Source organism: Lytechinus variegatus, chromosome 16 (genome assembly GCF_018143015.1).
Source record: "Lytechinus variegatus isolate NC3 chromosome 16, Lvar_3.0, whole genome shotgun sequence".
NCBI lineage: Eukaryota > Metazoa > Echinodermata > Echinoidea > Temnopleuroida > Toxopneustidae > Lytechinus > Lytechinus variegatus.
This window is the reverse complement of record NC_054755.1, coordinates 23,004,718-23,023,005: the sequence shown is the minus strand read 5'-3', so window position 1 is coordinate 23,023,005 and position 18,288 is coordinate 23,004,718.

Here is an 18,288-nt window from a genome sequence, read left to right as displayed (position 1 = left end):
TTCCCATCTGCAAGAGCAGTGCGCATTTTAGCTTTTTTTTCATTCCCAGAGGTTGGCAGGTCTGTTAATAGATGTCATGTCATACTTTATATCCTCCATACATCACTTTACATGGTTACATCATTATATCAGTCCGCCTACCTTTCAATGCCTCAAGCAACACCAAGGAATGTCAGTGGTGTGATATCTCAATTCGCTGAGCCCAGCAAGTGCAACTATATTACAGGTATTCCCAGTGCTTTTCAGAATGTCTTGTTGCAGCTAATACATGTAGTAATCAAATCCTCAGATGAGCTCAATACAGAGTACCCTCAAGCCCTGTTCACACATGGGACCCGTAACACAAAGCTTAGCAATGATTGCAGATGATTTTTCTACGATTGATTGCATTGACGACATTGTACAATCAATCATAAAAATCAAGCTTACAATTAATGGCTAACGTTTGTGTTATGGTACCATGGATCAACAGTAGGAAGCTGGGAGGTGTTTCACAAACATTTAAGTATAATTTAGAGTCACTCTTAAATGCCGACGTGTACATGATGTGCAACGTGCAGTCTTATTGATCAATATTCAGTAGTGCGCATCCTCTTGGCATGATCTTACCAATGTGGCCATGCCTTTTTTACTGCACGCAACTAGGCATTTAAGTGCGACTCTAAGTCATACTTAAATCTTTGTGAAACACCCTCCCCCGGTTAACAAAGAGTTAAGTGTAATGTAAGGTCATGCTTCAGCAGGGATGTAGACGAGGCCGATACTTAAAACCTCCCATAGACTTCTTACACGTGACTCGGCCCAAGGCTGGCAAAATGTGGCCTCGAGACCGCCTTGACTACATCCCTGTGCTCGAGAGCCAACTCGCATGCGGTATTAACTTGTGTACTTTCTTTGATGGTTAGGCAATAATGGGCATTTTTCTTTTTTCAATTCTTTTATTTTTCATTTCCATTCAAAACATAATACAAAGTAATATAAAACAATACAAATCAAGTACAATTTTACAGAAGGGCATTCTTACTTCGTAAAACAGACAAAAAAAACACAGAATAATATAGAGCATAAATGGAAATGAATTAGCTGACGAATGTTGATAAAGGTAGCTTGTGCTACAGCTGGGAAATTAATAACTTTATCATATTAAGCAGGGCCCGCTGGGAAAACAGTTTTTAAAACTGAAGTTGCTACAAATTTTCAGTGTTTTTTTTTCTCCAGAAAACTTACTTTTAATGCCTGTGTCATTGATACCGTGTTTACACATTGACTCGGCTCGCGTGTTGAACACTGCGAAGAAGGGATCAGAGATCGCGTTCATACGTACATATAAAAGGCGAGTTCAACACGGCTCGCGGATCTCGAACGGAAGAAGAATTATGACGTCGTATATTAAACACGGGAAATTCACCGCCGGAATCGAATCTTGTCCGTGCGAACAACAATGCCAAAAGTGAAAGCGCGCGCAGTGACCTAGGTCAAGAGAGTTCGACACGGCTTTCTGTTTACACACGAAAAAATTGCCGAGTCTGACTCGGGTCGCGGGTTGAAACCTTCGATTTTGTAGGATCGATAAAAAAGCCGTGTTCGACACGGCTCGCGGATCACTCTGATCGCGTTCACAAAACATGAAATTGCCATGTTGAGCACGGCTCTCGTGTTCAACCCCCGAGCCGAGTCAATGTGTAAACACGGTATGATTTTCTTTAGTTTACCTCTGAGCCAATCAGATCCAAGGATTTCAGCAACTTTTGGTCAGTGAAAATAGGTATTAATTTCATGAAATGCTCCCCTTGTGATTAATAGATGAGTGAAATTATTCAATTCATTTCTCAAGGTGAACTTTAACATCAACCAATGTGACTCCCCTCGACAAATTTTGCAACTACGCGACTGCTGAAAATTAGCATTCTACTTGCTATTTAAAGTGAGTTAAAGGCAAAAATTGACCCCAAATATCATTCAGGGCAAACTTCATACACTTATTTGAATAATTAGTTTTTAAAATATAAACAATTTTTTTTTTATATGCAGTCTTGTACTTTATATTTGGATCTGCGCGTTGTAGATCATGATAGAGCAGTATGAACCATGACTGTGGCTTGTCTCCCTTTATTATTTTACCACTCTATTCATTATTAGTCATTCATAATTAACCTTTGTTTATGTTATTGATTTTTAGAATGATGTAATTTTTGGGGGATGCTCTATTTATTCCCGATCTATGCTTGTATTTTTTTTTCAATCTGAGATTCATGGCAATCGTACCCTATTACCAAATTATATGTGTCCTCTAGATAACCTCTCAATTTTGCAAGATGATAAAAAGGTATCATTCAAAGTAATAAAGTAAGGAATTTCTTTAGCATTTTATTCAACCTAGCCAAATGGTTACACCCATAATCAGATCACCTCTAAGTATTTTGCTTTATCAAGCCAGCTTAAAGCAAATACTTGTACCTCAGTCGCATTTGCTCTACGGCGGCCGCACGTCGAGTCGAAAAGAGCCATTAAAACATTTTTTGTAACGGTTATGTATAGGTGGTTTGGATAAAAATGGATAAAACTGCTGTTTTCGACTCGTCGTATTGCTGCCGTAGAGCAAATGTGACCTAGGTCTCGCTAATAACCATCGTTGTGTCATAAAATCTAAGCCAAATAATTAATCGAAACTTTAAAATGGCACAACTTTGATATATTACACCTGATTTTGATGACATTTTCAGTGTTATGCTTGTTGGATTTTTTTCTTTTTATTCAAAACAAATTTTTGTGGAGGTGGACTTCTTAAGTACTGGATTGAATACTGGCTGAGTTAAGCTCATACTTGCACTTACATGATATCCATTTTAGAAAGTGATACTACTTCATGTCCAGTTACACTAATGAACAAAACACCAGATCAATCAAATCTATTACAGGACTTTCCAAGGCTGAAAGTAATTATATCTGAATAAATAGAGTTGAATTCACTGAGCAAAATGCTAAAAAACATCAAAATCTGATAATAAATAATGAAGTTATGGAACTTTCAAGTTTAGCAATATATTTTTGAAAACAGTAACATGTATGCACATTGTCATCATATTCAATAGATGGGTTGATGATATGTCCCTTCTTATTTTATTACATGAAATTATATTTCACTTTTTTCATACATTTGTGTGAGATATGTCCCCCTTATAATATACTAAGTTGCAGCAATGGATATGTAATGCATTAAATCAGTTGTCCTAATTCTTGGAGGACAGAATTTGAATAAACATATCGGTAATTGCTTTTAATAAAATGTATCAAAAAAACAAGTGGGGATATGACATCACATTGCTCATTGAATATTCATTAAAGGCCAAGTCCACCCCAGAAAATATTTGATTCGAATCGATAGACAAAAATCAAACAAACATAACGCTGCAAATTTCATCGAAATTGGATTTAGAATAAGAAAGTTATGACATTTTCAAGTTTCACTTATTTTTCACAAAACAGTTCAATGCACAACTCAGTGATATGCAAATGAGAAAGTCGATGATGTCCATCACTCACTATTTCTTTTGTTTTTTATTGTTTGAATAATACATTATTTCAATCTTTACAGATTTGACGATAAGGACCAACTTAACTTCACCATAAACTGTTAAAATAATGGTAATTCCACATGTTTAGTGAGAAATAAAACTTTGTTCACTTGACAAGGAGGAGAAAATTAGAATATTTCATATTGTAAAAAACAGAAGAAATAGTGAGTGGGTTACGTCATCAGTCTGCCAATTTGCATACCAACCGGGATATGCATATAACTGTTTTGTGAAATTAAGCGAAACTGAAAAATGTCATAACTTTCTTATTTTACATCCGATTTTGATTAAATTTTCAGTTTTTTGTTTGTTGGATTTTTCTCCTTTTTTAAAAATCAACTTTTTGTTGGGGTGGACTTGTCCTTTAAGACATGCATAGAATTTTCCGTGTCCAATATATCAAAGTTTCATTGTTTTGCTTGTGTGATCTTTCTCTGTTCACATATTATTTTGAGCCTGGAGTACCCCTTTTGGGCCTTTCTTGGTCGCTTGTGTGACAGAAATTATGGCGAATCTTGACTTTCTTTAGTTATAAATCTAATTTTTTTTAATACATTTATAACTAATTATGATAATTTTGAAAGTTTTAAATTCACCAGAATTTCAAAATGAAATTAAACTTTAAAATCACGCTTCTGTGTGAAGTCACACATGTGACCCGCTTCTTTTGACCTCTGACCTTGAACCTGCATAGTGGAGAGAGCAAAATCAAAGAGGGCAGACGGGGCAGACTGCCCCTCCCCCCGGACGAGTTGCAACTGATCCCTGGCCCACTCCCTTGAACTTGAAGGCCTTTTTTTTTTTGTTTGTCAAACTTTTGTCTGGTACGAAATCCTTTAATTGTGGTTGAAGATCATTTTTTTGGGGCTTTTCAAATTTTTTGGTGGATGAATTTGCCTCCCCCCTGTGGAAAATTCTTGGTACGCCACTTTTTGAATCACTATATCTCTATCAGTTTTAGATTTATAACTAATTAAAGAAAAGATTTGTCCTAATTTTGATCACAAACGTGACCATGAATGGCCCTTTAACATTATTTTGAATGTTTTTTTATTGGGTGGTTTTGATTGGGTTTCATTGGTGTTACTATAGCATTATCAAGTACCTATCTTGATGATGACGATGCAGACAGAATAGTTTCCATTCAAGTTGTGATGTACCCCAGAGCTACCAAGTCTCACGCATTATGCGTGAGAATAGCATTTTGGACTCTTGTTCATCCCCTCAAATCTCTGTCTCACTCAACTATCACAGCCTATCCCCATATACATTGTACACAATGTCTGTGATCTCACTCAGATTCACAGAAAATCTCACGCATAGCTGGTCTTTGAACTTGGCATCTCTGGTACCCACTCGTCATCGTGACAAGGTCAAAGGCTCTGAGTGGGTGATTCCAAGTTCAGTGTTGACCTTTTGGTGTTGGTGTTGTGGGTCAATTTATACTGGAGTATGATGCTAAACATAGAATGAAGATAGGTGTTGAACTGTCAATGCTCTGATTTGGATTATTTGTGTATTAACTCGGAATATGTTTTTTGGAGCTTGGAACGCAATCCAAATTATGCCAACACCGGACTTGAAATCCCCCATTGTAAGTTAGAAGTAATAATGATAGTAATAATATAGGGTATTTATATTGCTCACATATCCACCTTGTTAGGTGCTCAAGGCACTCCTATATTACCCGGCTAAGCTAGGCGTTCATAGCACACACAGATTTTTAAGGAATTCCTACCGGCACCCATTTACCTCACCTGGGTTTAGTGCAGCACATTGTGGATCAGTTTCTTGCTTAAGGAAATTATGCCATGGCTGGGATTCGAATCCACAACCCTCTGTTTCAAAGTCAGAAGACTAATCCACTGGGCCACAACGCTCCACTAAGTACAGTTAGGAAAGTGAGTATAAGACCATAACATATGGGAGCTGAGTAGGAAAGTGGTCAAATAATCATTTCCCATATTGTGTCAATGCCATTTTCAAATACCAAATTTTAACTTTTGTAAGAAATCTTAGACTTATTATCTATATTTAATGCCCATGTTGCACCAACTTACCCCTTTGCCACTCCCCCTTTAACGTTCCTGTAGACGTTATATATGGTTGTGTGTGAACAGGGTTAATATTGGTCTCTGATTTCAAGTGTAATGAATGTTGATTCTGTATTTCACGTGGGTCGATAGTACATTATCCACATGTATTGTACAAGGAAGTGAATTCACACTTGAGCTGAAAGTAAGTTGAACAGTTTTGGCTTCTGTATAATGTGTAAAATCCATTTACTTGATACTTGACTGCACTGTATTGCTTTGCTCCAGGAAACAGCATGGGTCATGCCAGAGGAACGCATTCCCCGATATTTGCTCCTGCAACAATTGCTTTGACTGGAAATGCACACATGAAGCCAAAACAAACATCTGGGGCCCGTCTTACAAAGATTTGCGATTGATCTGATCGACCACAACTATGGAAAGCCAACGACATCAACACCTTAAATGCATGTTTGTTCAAAATGTTTTCTAGATATGATGTGTATTCATACATTCATCGTTTTCTTGAAACTTCAGTGTGTTCTCTTTGTTTACAAAGGACAATAGCAAATTTCCTGGAGAAAAAAAAATGATGACATTGACCGATTTCCAAGTAGTTGAGGTTGATCGGTTCAATCATAACTCTGGGTAAGATGGGGCCCTGACCTTTCAAAACTTACCTTAATCTCAATCCAAACCCTTGCATGACTGACCCCCAAACCCTATCACAAATTACAACCCTCGCTTTATACATTATCTCCAGAGAAATCAGGTTGGTGTTTCATTAAGCTGTTGGTAAGATACGAATGACCTTACGCACAACTGGTGATCCTTTCTTGTGCTTTGTGATATCCCTGTGTAATTGAGTTGTGACCTAAGAACATGTTCCAGTCATGCGTAAAGTCGTTCGAAACTTTACGAACAGCTTTTTGAAACACCTACCAGCGGAGGACAGGGATGGCATCCAGGCTGGCTATTGCAGTCGGTGTCATGAGATGGCTTGAGAAAAATTTCACCAAAAGCCTTTGAACACGTGACTCGGACTGGGCCAACAGATAATGTGGCCTCGACTGCATCCCTGTCAGTGGATCATCTGACACGAGAGCAAATTCCATGTTGCATTCCCTACTTGGTCAGTGTTAATGGGGGGGGGGGGGAAGTGGGCTGTGAGTCTTCTCCATTGCTATTTTTGCACAAATGGAACTGATCAGACCCCCTCCCCCCCCCTTTTACATTGGTTTGCTCTGGCTGTACCCTAGATGCTAAAATACATGTATGCACTTCTCCACCTGGCTCTCAGGGATAGAGTCAAGGCCACAGTTTGTAGGCCTTGTCCTTGCCCTTGACCTTGGGCCGAGTCACTGTGTAAATTCTATTGGAGGGTTTCTCCTGCTGCCTTGGAGACTCTGACCTTGACTCCACGTCTGCCACCTATAATCCTAAAAAAAAACATGACTACTATATCAGCCTATCTAGTTGCCATTATAATACAAATGCTTATCTATTACATACCTTATAACAAACATGATAATAATCAGCATTTATGTAGCACTTTATCAATCTACGACTGCTCAAAGTGCTTCACAATTATTATTACCTGGTCACTGGATTCATAGCATTTCAAGCAGCCCGTTAGGGGCACACTTAGTAAACCAACCACAATGACGGTTGTTTCCTACTGGTACCCAATTAGCACCTGGGTGAGAGTGGCAAACATAACTTGTAGGTGTTTCATAAAGCTGTTCTTTGGTTACGAGCAACTTTACAAATGACTGGTGATCCTTTCTTAGGCGTCAAATCAACATAATAATAATCGATATATAGGATTTATATAGCTTCTTTGCCATTTTGATTAAATGCTCAAGTCGCTTGGAAAACAAAACAAAAACAAAACAAAACAAATAAGGAAAAATGTCTGTCTTCAGGCTTTATACTTTCCGGTGAAGAAATATAATTTTAGATAGCCCCCTAAGAGGATGTTGCTTCAATGAAAATGTGGTGTATAGCATTTACCACAAGAAAGGATCTCCAGTTGTTCGTAAGGTCGTTCGTAAATTACTAACAGCTTTATGACACACCCACCTTGTATGTTGCAATGTATGTTGATGTTGGGATCAAATGCTGAATGTGGACAATGTTATTTTAAATGATTCATGAATATGTTTGCTTCCCAAACTCGTTTCATCTTGTAAAGTCATTTGTAGGTTTATGAACCAGTTTGAACACAACATAGGGTAACCAGTGCTCTGCCTCAGTCATATCGGCCAAACCGACTCCAGATGGACTAAAGCTGTAATGTTATTGCCAATGACTGACCATTGGTCGGTTTGGCATCGGTATCGCTGGGACTGTAGCATTGGACTGAATACAGGAATGAATCAATCCCTGACGTGTAGCTCGTAACACAAAAGCTTTATACATGTAGCAATCAGCATCATTGGCGGCGGAGCAGAGAATCATCTTTTGTGTTTGGGGGGGACGGTTATTGTTGCGTCCCCCCCAACACAAAAGATAATCCTCCGCTCCGCGGCCTATGATCAGCATAGAACACATCTTAAAATTGATTGCATTGATGTGCAATCAATGCAATTGTAAAAATCAAGCGTACGGTTAATCAATAACCTGTTTTTTTGTGAAGCCCCAGGGGCCTGTACCACATAACCGAGCAATGATCGTATAAAAATTTTAACGATTGATTGCATTGACTACAATGTACAATTAATCGTGAAAATCAAGCATACGATTAATCACTAACCTTGTGTTCCGTGACCCTAGGCCTGTACAAAGAGTTGCAATTAATGTAACTGCCAAAATGATAACTAACATGGAAATCACGATTTTGATTGGCTGCTGAGCCCTGCATCCATGGTAGTTGCCATAATGGCAAAGTTATAATAGTTGTCATTTATGCAAGAGGTACCAGCAGTGATCAATGTTTGAATTTTTTCTCATCCTTTTTCTCAAAGTTTTCTTGTTTTTGTTTTTTAATCATTAATGTTGAAGTCCAATATCAAATATACACAAAAAGCAGGATATAAGATGTAATCATTATGCATGGGGAGTAAATTCTATTTTATTTCTACCACAAACAAGTTTGCGTGTATTCCTCCTCACATTTCTTCATTGACCTCATATCATAAGTTTCCCCCCTTTTCCTTGTGTAATAAGAAAGTAAATATAATTTGGCGGCTGTTTATATTAAATGTAAGAATTTGATGAACATTCAAGAATTAAAATATAGATAAGTGACAATTAATCAACGTGTCAGGCATTTTAATTTAGGAGTTATCATCTTGCCCGGTATGTTTAAGTTTGCAGTTTTCAATCTTTGGATTGTTATCATGTAGAATTGCTATAAGCAAATTAACAGAGCTGCGAACTATAGTAGGCTTACTGATTTTCAGTAATCTGTACAAGATGAAGAAGGCAAAGAAGAAGGAGGAGGAAGAGAGAGAGAGGGGGGGGGGGGCGGGCTCAAGGACCCCAGAACCCAGGGGGTTGGCAGTGCTACACTATCACTTTTTTTTTGATAGACTTAGACATGTACTAAAAAAATAGATGAAAATAGACCCATGAAGCTGAAATAGTTTCAGTAAGCAATGGTGATGATTTAAAAAATACTAAAAATTACTGATACTAAAAAATTACATGAAAATAGACCCATGAAGCTGAAATAGTTTCAGTAAGCAATGGTGATGATTTAAAAAAATACTAAAAATTACTGATACTAAAAAATTACATGAAAATAGATCCATGAAGCTGAAATAGTTTCAGTAAGCAATGGTGATGATTTAAAAAATACTAAAAATTACTGATACTAAAAAAATTACATGAAAATAGACACTTGAAGCTGAAATAGTTTCAGTAAGCAATGGTGATGATTTAGAAAAATACTAAAAATTACTGATACTAAAAAATTACATGAAAATAGATCCATGAAGCTGAAATAGTTTCAGTAAGCAATGGTGATGATTTAAAAAAATACTAAAAATGACTGATACTAAATAATTAGATGAAAATAGCCCCATGAAGCTGAAATAATAGTTTCAGTAAGCAATGTTGATGATTTAAAAAGAATTGTTTTCATTTGCTTTAAAAGAATGCATATTCCTGAGAGTTTAAAAAAAGTTCGACCAGAGTGAGGTGGAAAGGGGCATAGCCCAACATCATGGCATAAAACGTATATTATACAGAACATAATTATCGTACATAAACGAATGAAGCCTCTTGCACCTTCAAGGATGCAACACGGATCACTGCAGATATCAATTCGTGGTGATCCGGATTGACAGTACTGGATGGTACGTGTGGTGTTGCATCAGTGAAGAAGTAAGAGGAGCTTATGATCGTGTCAGAGTTACTTTGAAATATTATTTTCTTTTCTGTTTCAGTAGCTAATTCATACTCTTAATTTCTAATGATAGAAACTAGACATGCAAGACGAGACCTACATGTACGTCTGTGAAGGCGAAGACAAAAACGAAAGTGAAAATCCTATATTTGCATTTTTGGTTTGAGTGGGTATCATGTATCTCAAATGAATGTCACAAGTAGCGTACTTCATTAAAACAAAATTGAAGTCGTAATGGGCTTTCCCTCTTTATTGCTATACCGCTTCCAAAAGCAGCCAAGGCCGTACGCAGAAATTTGTTTTCCGGGGGGCAGGAGGACGTGTTAATATTTTTTTCAGGGAAACCCGAGTGAGCTATACAACCCAGCTGGTCATTGGGGCGCTTTTGAATTTTCAAAAGTTAAATTGAAGAATTTCGTGCACACTTTTTGTTAGTTCTCTGATTTTTTTGAAAGTTAAAATATGTACGTTTTGAGAATTTCGCGGGGGGGGGGGGGGGGCTGATGCCCCCTGCTCCCTCCGCTGCGTACGGCCATCGCTGCATATTAATATGTTAGATTTCCTTTCATTATGGTAATCAGAAGCAATAGCATAATGAGCAAATAATTTGAGGAGGGGGCACATATTGACGTGGGTATCCGCTAGGATTTATTCCCTGAATGCTTTAGCACCTGTACAGCGGCTCAGCTACAAACGGGGTAATGATTATTATACCAAGTATCAAGCGCAGTAGAGTATAAGCAATAATAGTAGCTGTGCTATATCAGAAATACTCGTCAGTGGCGTAATGCGTCAAAACATTGGAGAAAACATAACCTATCGCGCATGGGGCAAAATTTCTTTTAAAAGTTGTAAGCGGATAAGACGAGATGAATCGAGCAAAAACTTTGCCCTCAGTTTTCAAAATTCAGATCTCAGTTATTTTTTGATAGATTTTGACGGTAACCCGACACATGCTCCGGCGACGATTGCTCCGGTGACTCCCAAAATGCGACATTTGCTCCTCGACATTTGCTCCGCCGACATTTGCTCCGCCGATTTTTGCTCCGCCGACTGTCGCTCCGCCGACAGTTGCTCCGCCGACAGTTGCTCCGCCGATAATTGCTCCGCCGACAGTTACTCCGCCGACAGTTGCTCCACCGACAATTGCTCCACATTTAGCGACAAATGCTCCGGCGACAAATGCTACCCAAACGACTCATGCTCCGGCGACAATTGCTCCGCCAATATGTACTCCGCATGTAGGGACAGTTGCTCCGCCGAAATTTGCTCCGCATGTAGGGACAAATGCTCCGCTGATAATAGCTCCGCCAAAAAATGCCATCCACCGAAAAATTACTGTTTTTTTTTGTAAAACTACCAACGCTTCTTCTCTAAAGCTGTATGGTCATTATCATTATTCTATATATTTTTTACATTCCTAATTGAATTGTTCAGCGGAAACAAATAGTTTGGTTCAAATTAAATTTCCCATCAGCGATTTTATCTCGATTATTTCTCCCTTTCTTTCCTTGAAAACCACCTTCTCCCTCGTTCCTTTCTCTTCCTGTTTAATTTTTTTTTCTCTCTCTCTGCATTCCTACTATCTCCTGTTCCTATTTCTTTTGCAACCTCTCCCTTCTATTTTTTTCTTCTCGCTCTAATGCTATTTAGGTATGTTTTCACTGTTTATTCTTCTAACTTTTTCCTACCCCATCTAATGGAATTGAAAACTAATAAAGTTTTACAATCTTGTTAGAAAGGTGTTTCCTGTCACTTTCACTCCATTTTCTTTTATTATTTTTCCCTTCAATTACGTGCAGTGTGAAAACAACTCTCCTCTTAAAGGACATGTCCACCACAAGAAAAAGTTGATTTGAATAAAAAGAGAGAAAAAAAAAGCCTGACACTGAAAATTTCATCGAAATCGGATGTAAAATAAGAAAGTTATGATATGTTTCGCTTAATTTCACAAAATAGTTATATGCACATCCTGGTCGGTATGCAAATGAGAGAACTGATGACATCACTCACTCACTATTTCTTTTGTATTTTATTATAAGAAATATACAATATTCAAATTTTCTCCTCATTTCCCTGTGAAAAAAAGGTTTATTTCTCCCAGAACATGTGGATTTATCATTGTTTGACATTTCTTTGAAGGGGTAGTCCTAAAAGTCACTTCTTAGCTTTATTCTTATAAATCAACATTAATATATGATATCATAATCCTTATTTGAATAATGCAATCGCGAGCGCGAACAATCTTTTTTTTAATTTTATGTGTTTTGTCCTAAAATTTGAACATTCTGGACAATGTTATCATGAAGAGATGCGTATGCATATGGATAAAAACTACGAATGCGAAGCGCGAGCAGAAATTGTTAATACACGCTTTGAACTGATCAAAAAGGTACCTGTTAAGGTTTGCCTGCAGTTAGCCATGAAGGAGTTACATATTTTAACAATCAAATAATGCGAGCGCGAAGCGCAAGCTGATTTTTTTTTGACATTTCTAAAAAATGGAAATTCTTAGCACTTTTTGTGATTTCAACAGGATAGGAATTCAACTAAACAATTGATGCGAGCGCGAAGCGCGAGCGGAAAATTTTGAGATTAAGACCTAAAACGAGATACTCTATTCACGTTTTGTAAATTATGTAAAGGATGAGTAATTGAGGATCTTCCTAACACTAATAATGCGAGCGCAAAACGCGAGCAAATTTTTTTATATATACGTTTTGAACTGATCGAAAAGGTACCTGTTAAGGACTGCTTGCAGTTAGCTATGAAGACTCTACATATATCAGCAATCAAATAATGCGAGCGCGAAGCGCGAGCTGAACATTTCTATCTTTCTACATAAAGAATGAAAAAATTCAAAATATTTCAGCTATATAACTAAACAATTGATGCGAGCGCGAAGCGCGAGTGACAAAATTCGAAATTTAGTCCTAAAAACGGGACACTCTATTCATGTTTTGTAAATCATGAATAGGATGAGTAATAGGGGATCTTCCTATATTAATTATGCAAGAAAAGAGCACGAGGCAGAAAATTGTTGATATTGTAATCTGAAACTGGATAATGATTTAAATAGAGAACAAGTTGCGTGTCTGATGATTAATGCTCGCGTGTGTTTTATATTTAGACCTAGAAACTAGGCATTCTAAATATATCTTTTATCATGAAAATTCAGCTCTATATTTCAACTAATTTGTAGGAAAATTCTGAGGTGGATATGGATCGTACTTGAAAAAACAGCTAATATTTGTCATTATCATTACTTTAGGTTTTGACAAGAGACCGGGACATCATTAGGACAAGCCATCATATGATCTTCCTATTCCTCTTGCTAAGTGCGAGATGAAACAAAAGGGACAATTTAATTATAAAAATATGTATCTTATTCATTAAGCTAATATGCCTAAGAAGGGCACGAAATCATGGCATGAAAACTGGACATTTCAAGAACTTTGGCATTTATGAATAAGATGCATGAGTAAATACATTTTTAACAATGCAAGCGCAAATCGCGAGCCGAAACTTTTGAGACTGTCACGAAATGTGGATTTTGAGAAGTTTGTTGTATAATCAATATTGAGACATACATTACTTGTCAATCAAAATGCGAGCGTGCAGCGCTAGCTGATACGTTTTGACAATCAGATCTGCAAAGGGATATTTTGAAAACTTTATGGAATACACGAAAATAATAAAGGTAACTGATAAGTTAACATTTACAAGCGCGCAGCACGAGCAGAAAATATTAATGTTAAGATCGTAAAACTAACATTTTTCAAAATCACTTTAAAACAATCAATTTGTAAATCAAACAAAATAATGAAAGTTCGATTTCCGCGGCGAAATATTTTTTGCATATTGACTTCCAAACTTGATATTTAAGCTCCATATTGAACAAGATATGTAAATCAACTAACAGGCAAGGCGAGCACGAAGTGCGAGCGAAAATTTTATATAGTGAAATATGAAAGATTCTTTTTATTTTCCAAGTCTTTCACTTGTCTTCCTCTTTTTTTTCTGTCTTTTCCCTGTTTTTTCTTCTTTCCCTCTTTTTTCTCTTTATTTTTTGCTCCGCCAATAGGGGAGACCCGGGCCTTTCGCCCCCTCCACCTCTGGATCTATGATATAAAGTGGCACAACGACTTGAATGGTAAAACAAAACAATACAAAAAAAGTATGTAACAAATATTTTCGTCAGAGCAAGTGTCTTGTCTTCCTTGAGGCCTAGAAACTGTCGGTAGAGCATTAATGAGCAGAGCAATGGTTTTTCGAGGAGCATTTGTCGCAGGTATTTTTATTTAGGTCTTATATTTATTTTTTAAAGCAACATGCCGAGAAACAGTCGATGGAGCAATTGTGGACGGAGCAATTATTGGCGGAGCATTTGTCCCTACATGCGGAGAAAATGTCGGTGGAGCAAATGTCCCTACATGCGGAGCAATTGTCGCCGGAGCATGTGTCGTTCTGGTAGCATTTGTCGCCGGAGCATTTGTCGCTAAATGTGGATCGCAATTGTCGGTGGAGCAACTGTCGGCGGAGTAACTGTCGGCAGAGCAACTGTCGGCGGAGCAACTGTCGGCGGAGCAAATGTCGGCGGAGCAACAGTCGGCGGAGCAAATTTCGGCGGAGAAATAGTCGGCGGAGCAAATATCGGCGGAGCAAATGTCAGCGGAGCAAATGTCGGGGCAGCAAATGTCGAGGAGCAAATGTCGCGGAGCAAATGTCGCATTTTGGGGAGCATTTGTCTCCGGAGCAATCGTCGCCGGAGCATGCAATACATTCTTCTAGACGGCAGCAGGGTATTTTGATAAGAAATAGCATGAGTGGCACCGGGTGCATTTTTCATAGCGACAGGATGCATACTCCAACGGTGACTCAGGATTTCTTTTCATAAAAAAAAATAAAGGCGTGAAAAGAAGGGTGTGTAGTACCACCATGCCATACGCACTCTTTTCAGCTTTCTTTGTCTCTTTATTATTTTCTCGCGCTTTTTTTTTTCTTGTTGATAATTGGAATAATCTGTATACATATATATTTTTTTCTTTACAATCTTTTTTTAACAGCGTTGAAGGGACCTGTTAAGATCGACTGTTTGCAGTTAGTCATGAATACGATACATATTTCAACAATATAATGCAAGCGCAAAGCGCGAGCTGAAAATTTTTGACATTTCGACCTAAAAAATGAACATTCTTAGCACTTTTTAAAATTATGTACGGGATAGGTGTAGGCCCTATATAGCTAAAAACGAGTGTGAAGGTAGGTGCGAGCGGAAAATAAAATTCAGGCCTGAAAACGGGGAATTCTATTCATGTTTTGTAAATCATGTAAAGGATGGGCAATTGGGTATCTTCCTATATTAATAATATTGCGAGCGCGAAGCGCGAGCAGATTTATTTTTAGTTTCCGATTTGAAACTGGATAATTTAAGCACATTTTAAATGAAGAACGAGCTGTGCGGGTGTATAAGACTAATCAGATCTAGAATCTTGGCATTCTAGGCATTCTTGGTCGTGGGTTCAAATCCCAGCCATGGCGTAATTTCCTTCAGCAAAAAATGTATCCACATTGTGCTTCACTCGACCCAGGTGAGATGAATGGGTACCCGGCAGGATTAATTCCTTAATTAATTCGCTGAAAGGCAGCTCGAGCTAAAGCCGGGTATTAGGCACCTTTCGCAAATCTCTACAACGCGAGATTAGAGTCGGGTAACTCAAAAGTTAACGATTAATCATAGACTCGAATTTCTAGATTGATTATACATTACAGTCAATACAATCAAACGTAGAAAACTGTTTTACAATCATTGCCAAGCTTTGTGTTACAGGCCCTATGATAGATCTTGCTTTTCGTGTGCAAAGCTCTTTCATACGATACCAGCATGCCATGCCATGCCATTTGCCTGCCTGCATAAGCTCGCGGCGGGACTGTACCTGTATCATGGCTATGACTCCAGCTGGCTGGAGACATGCGAAATGTAGATTATGACATGGATAAGAAAGTGGTTTTTCAAACAAATCGAGTACATATTGAGTAAGGAAAAACTTACCGAATTAAGGCTTAGATATAGATCATTACAGTCCATCGAATCGATATTGCATTTAATGTGCATTATTTGTTGATCACTGGCAATTGATTCCATGGGTCAGATCACCTCTCAAGCCGAATCATTTCCCATGCGTTGACATGTGCACAGCATGCAACAGGCCATAAACCGTCTAAATTTGCGGATTTTTTTTCTTTTGCCAGCACCTTCTACATAAACGATATGCTCTAGCACACAATGTAATGGGCAGTATGTTTTACTTTTCCGCAGAAATGGGGGGGTTTGCCGGGGGTATACACTTCCATTGATGAGTGGATACCAGGCGCGACCATGGGGTTTCGAAAATTACCCTTAACAACTTAAGGTCTTTTCCAGATTATGAAAATGCATCTCTCAAGAAGTATTTGGGTTGTGACACCCTACAAGTAGTGGAAATATATCCCTTTTCAGTATTTTAATCATTGTTTCTCACACCCTCATAACGCTACATAGGCCTTTACGTATACCCACTCTTTCGCTTTTTCCGTGTGGTCGCGCCTGGTATCCACCATTCAATGGAGGCCTGTCGAGCTCTGAGAGGAACCAAATTTGGATTTGGAAAGTCGTCCTAAATCAGATATATCGCTGTTACCATAGTAGCAACCAGAATTTTGCACACGAAACGCAAATTGAATGTTTCCGTTCCAAATGCGAAACGAAAAAAAATCTCATGTCACACAATTTGCATTACAGGATGGAGTTTTACGACTATGACGACGGGCCCAAAAGTCTCTCCCAAAATGAACTACCGTTCTAAATAAGCGTACGCGTCCTTAAACGAAAGGTCGGGAGTAATAATAATAACAACGCGCCTCAGAATAGAATATTTCTAGATAGATGGCGCTATACAAATGCCTATTATTATTATTATTCTGAACATATTTTTTTATCATGAAAATGAGAAATTAGAGCGCGAAACGCGAGCTGAAAATAGTTGATATACCGATCTGAAAAAAGGGAGGATTTAAGCAATTGCAAATGATACGAGCGCGAAGCCCGAAATGATATTTTTTAATCATTATTTTGACCTAGGACTGGGACATTCTATAGAAATTTTGTCATATGAAAATGATGAACATCTTCCTATTCCTCTTCCTAAGAGCAAGATAAAAATTGTCGATATTCCATACTGACAAAGAGGGCACTTTATTAGGAACTCATGAAAATGTTATCATATTCATCAATTTAATAAGCCTACTGAGAGCCGAAACTTGTTGATATAAAGACCTGAAAACTGGACATTTTAAGCACTTTTGTAATTATGAATAGGGTGCGTGAGTTAATATATTTTCACCAATTAATGCGAGCGCAAATCGCTAGCCGAAATTTTTGACAAACTGTCATGAAAAGGGGATTTTAAGTAGTTTGTAATAGATTTATTATAGAGATGTACAAAACTCATCGATCAAAATGCGTGCGCGCAGCGCTAGTTGATGCTTCTTGACAATCAACCTGAAAAAGGATGTTTTGAAAATTTTACGTGTTACGATTATGCAATAAATAACAATGAAATTTTAGTTTTAAATTTGATTTCCTTTTCTGTTATTATTCAAAAAGATAATTCATACACTAAAAAATAAAATCAAACATCTTACATGTCTTGAAGAGTTAGATGTGTAATCCAAAGTTATGACACTCCTGTATTAAATCTAGATAAAATCAAAGTCGGTTGGCGAAGATTCCTTAAATTAATGTTCACAATGATGGCGATGGTGAAGTTGATGTTGAAGAGTCATGCACTGTAATGGGTTGAAATGCCTGTGAAGACGATGTTGATGATGACAAACAGTCAATTTTAGCAATCCATGGGTTGAAACGCGTTCATTAAACAGGTTGATGATCTCGATGAGAACTGAGAATTCCTGTCTCAAAGCAACTGCAAACAGTTCATTGATGGCGTGCAAACAATTCCACAGAAGATAAATGTTGTATTCCAGTTGGAAATAAGCTCTGACACAAAGTCTGGTGTGAAACTTTGAGTTCTGATCTGATATGATGATATCCTTGAAGAAACTGCCAGCTATATACATAAATATTCACTATTCTGGAAGCGTCTGTCTTTAAAACGAACATTATTCTTCTGTCTAGAATAGTCCACTGCTAGACGACTCTTGAATGACCCCAGTGAAATTAACAATCTAAACAACATAGCTAATCCTATTGTCCTTTTCGCTGCCACTAGGAGTCTATTGTGTGGCAGTCTGTATTGTGTATATTTTAGTCCGGGTTATAATTGAGCAA